The sequence below is a fragment of the Otolemur garnettii genome, unplaced genomic scaffold, assembly GCF_000181295.1.
Source record: "Otolemur garnettii isolate 467f Iridium unplaced genomic scaffold, OtoGar3 scaffold00105, whole genome shotgun sequence".
Classification (NCBI taxonomy): domain Eukaryota; kingdom Metazoa; phylum Chordata; class Mammalia; order Primates; family Galagidae; genus Otolemur; species Otolemur garnettii.
This window is the reverse complement of record NW_003852500.1, coordinates 2,041,834-2,046,226: the sequence shown is the minus strand read 5'-3', so window position 1 is coordinate 2,046,226 and position 4,393 is coordinate 2,041,834.

Here is a 4,393-nt window from a genome sequence, read left to right as displayed (position 1 = left end):
TTTCTTTCTTTTTTTTTTTTTTTAGAGACGAGGTCTTGATCTGGCTCAGGCTGGTCTCAGACCTGTGAGCTAAGGCAATCCACCTGCCTTGGCCTGCCAGAATGCTAGGATTACAGGTGTGAAACACCGCACCCAGCCTGTGCTCCAAATTTTGAGGGACAGAGATGCACGTTATTCATAGGTAGTATGGCTCAGAAGCAAGGGAGCCCAGTAGGCCTCCACGGCTTCCACACCCTCCTGTCTGGGCCTGCTGGCACACAGGCTTCCAGTACAGGAAGAACTGGGATCCAGTGAGAGCAGCTGCTGCAAAGTATGACCATCAGGGGAAGGAGTATTGGTGAGACTGGCAAGGCGGGCCACAGCCATGAGGGGCAAGAGCTTCAGCCCTGCTGGCTGGAAGGGATTGTGAGCCCTGCGCAGGTCCCAGGGACCTGTCTGGCTCAGGCAGAGCAAGCCAGGTGTCTGGCCATCTCAGTTGCACCCCCCTACATAGAGGGGAAGGAAAGGCTCCCAGGAGAGAAGGAAGGGACACCCTTCATAGAGAAGGTAGTTACACAAGAGTAGTGTGATCTGCACATTTACCAGGGGAAGATTAGCCCTCCTCACATGTGTCTCTCCTAGCTATTAGCTGGCTACTTTGTCAAGGGGCATTTTCCTAAAAGTTTGGGCCAAAAAACCATGGGTGTACATTATACTCGGCAAAATATGGGAACTACCATAAATACAGAAGGTGCCTTCAAATTGTTTATATTTTAAGAAAGGAAAAAACTGTATTAAAATTGTAACACTTAATATCTACCAATAAATAAAGATGAATACAAGTCATGGTGAGCACCTCTTCTAATTGCATAAGCCAAATGTGACTTGAGTATACAAATTTAATATTTTTTCCTTTCTTAAAATATATATACATTTTTTTCAGCACCCTCTGTAGTTTTGTTTCTATTCAGTATTTTTTCTATGTATCATATGCATAAGTATATATTTTTTTATAAAACTAAGATTAAGATCATAATGTAATAGTTGACATGCTGCATCTTATTTATTGGGAGCCTTTCTCCATGTTATCCAGTAGTGGTTTTTAGTGGCTACCTGATACACACACACATACACATCCATGTCTTATTTCCTTTTGAGGTTTACTTCATAGCAGTGTAGAGCTTAGTGAATTTCTGCAGGTACATCTATCAGTGAGACCACCATTCAGGTTGAAGTGTAGAATGCTGTAGAATCCAGAAGGCTTCCTGTGGCACGTTTCAGTCCCAAACCTTCCCATTATGGAGAATTGACATACTCCTCCATTAACTGGACAGTTAGGTTGCTTCCAATCTATTGCTCTTAAAAACAATGCTGCAGCAAACTTCCTTGTACATATATTTGCATCTTTTGGATAAACTTCTAGAAATTGTGAAACACTGGGTCAGAGGGTATGAAGGTACTGAAATACTCTCAGTTGAACTGACTACTCCTTAGCAAACATCTTCCCCAGACTTGTCCAGAATGACTCTCTCCTTCCTCAGTGTTATACAGCAGCACTGCTTGTACAGGGCAATTATTATAACATGTTAATGGATCCCGCAACGTGGTTCCAATGTTTGACTTCAAAACTAGATACTCGGAGCAAACTTTGTCTATCTTTTTGTATCCCCATAGAGTTCACTGGCCTATCTTTGAAGCCCTTGCTAAAAGCAGCTTATGTTTCAGGGCCAGTCAAAACCAATTAAAAGTGGTTTCAATTACTGCAAAGCCAAACTAAACTCTGAAATCCATATATGAGAAAAGGTTTTTTAAAAATTTCCACCAGACTCTTAGATCATACATAAAAGTTCAAAGTGTGGTGGTTGATTCTATTACATTTGTTTTTCTTATTAATCATTGGAGCCCCAACATCCCTTATTAGGGTAAGATCAGTATATTTTTCTCCTTTAAATGGCCTATTGCTCAGTGCTTTGGTTTTGAAATAGTCTGTTGAGTGAGTTCCTGATGTTCCTTGCTGCTATATAGTGTCAGGTGTTGAAGATGGGTCCTGTACAGTTGTGGGAACCAGCCTGCTCACAGCTTCCTCTATAATGCTCTTGCATGTACAGGTTCCTGCTTAGGCCACAGCAGTAGTCAAGATCCCACTTCTTAAGGCACTTTCAAGCTTGGCTGAGGATGCTCTCTACTTGACCTCCTGAAACTAACTTCCCTGCCTCTTCCCATGGCAAGAGCAAGTCATGGACTCAGAGGCCCTTCCTTTCCCTTTCTCGAGGTGGGGGGACGGGACGGGACGGGACGGGACCCCTGACTAAGAGCTCAGGCAGCTTTTTCAAGGACATCCCAAGCAGAAAAGATCTTGTCAGGACAGCGGGGCTATTGCTCTCTGTACCTAATACAAGAGAATTATGCCCCACATTTGCATAACTTGATAGAAACCATTTCAAGTATGTCTTTCTCCAAAGTAGAATGTCTTCTAGGTGAACTGCAGTCTGTACCCTGGGCCTAAGAGAAGCTGCTAATACTTCAAGACTAACTGCTTGGTGGCTGTGTGATTTAATCTTCATACTTACGAGCATTCTTTTATATATATTAAATGTGGAATAAAACTTTATGTATCTATGTCTGTGTGTATATCCTCCTATGTATACAGCATTTGTTCTATTTTATATTTTATTCATCCAAGAAATACACTGAGGCCCATGGTGTACCAGATCTGTGGAAACTGAAATGCATACATGTCTGGATGTGTATATACATCTAACAAGTATTTCATGAAACATTCACTCACTTGGTCCATAAATGTCAATAAGTACTTTTCTATCTACTGGGGAAAACAAAATGGGCCAGTGCCTTTGGGGAAGTCAGTAATGCTAATGCTTAGTTTAAAAAACAGGTAAGTTGAATACTTACAAATTTTTCTTAAAATAATTTGACCTGTGTAAAATAAATGACCTATTCCTGTGTAATCCCTGATTAAAAAAATATTGTACAGCTGGGTTTGAATTTGAGCGGCAGGGGAAGGGCTTGTTTACTTTGCTTATCTGAAGTGAGATAAAAAATATCTCCAAATGGGCCAGTTTCCAACTTGGACCATGTACACAAAGCACCACATTCTAGGAGAGAGAGTGAGTTAAATCAGAAGTATTCTGTCCATGTTTATTTTCTCCTACAAGTGTGATTAAAACTTTTCATGTGTGAAGCAACAAGCAACCACAGCCACGTGCAGAAAAGCAGTCGTTTCTGCAACTAAAAATGCTTCCCAGAAGCACAATTATAAAACTTAACAGGTGTCGCCCAGATCCAAGGCGCACATGTGGTTCTCATCAGCCGTCTTCCTCCTGTTTTAAATCTAGGTCTTCCTGTAACAACAATGAAAAAAAGTTATTTCTCCCGAGGCCGCTAATAATCCATTGGGCCTGCCTTTCGCCCCTTCTTATAACAGCATTTCTAACAGAGCTCCCACAGAGAGGGAGACGGCAATTACACAAGGCAGTAAGTAAGGTGGAGGGAGGAGGGGATCCTTTCAACTTGACATCAGCAGCTCTGGGCTTGACCTAGAACTCTAGTTGACCTTAGGCCTCAGTTTCCGCCTTTGTACGAATGTTTCTTCGGGGAATGAGGGTTTCGGTTTTACAGCGTCTCTGCACAAAGGGTGGAAGGTTCTTTCAAACTAGGGGTTCTCAACGTGGGGCACAGTCGCAGCTCAGGAAACGGTCGGCTTTGGAGCACGGGCTGGGGGGCCGGTGGGGCCAGGGATGCTGTGCGACTTCTACGATTCGCTGGCCTGCCTAATCGCAGTGTTGCCCGGGTTGAGCACCCGCGGTGTAAACATCGGTTTGTAACCTCAGGCTTTTCCAGTTGCGGTGGCGGCTTCTGTTTCTGCTAGCGATGACGTGCGTGGCCATGCAGATCCCCGCCTCGCACCTACCCACAGGGGAGGGGGCTTGCACCCCCGAGCTCCTCCGATATCCTTTTTGCGCGAGGAATCTCAACGTAGACATCTAGTTCCTCGCCCCCAAGGGAACAGCTTGGCAACTCCTCTGACCCCGATTCCCGGCCTCTCCGTCACGCGCAGAGCATGCTCTACCTCGCGAGAAGAGACCCTCGCCCTGCGACCGCCTAGGTTAGAGGATTCGGCGCGCGCGCATTCGTCAAAAGCCCCGCCTCGTCCCTGGGCAGGGGCGGGGTCTTGAGAAAGCTACCGTTGCTCCGCCCAACCGTCTCCCAACGGCTCTCTCAGTTTGGCTGCGGGGCGGAGGCAGCTCGATCTGTAGAGTGCGCCTGCGCGCGCGTGCGCAGATGTCAGGGGCGTAGCACGCGTGCAGCCCCGCCCAGGCTTGGCGTCTCCGCCCGCCCTATCTCCCAACCTCCTCAGCGTGGCGCCGACGCTGCGTGCGGCGCGGGTTACCCAGTG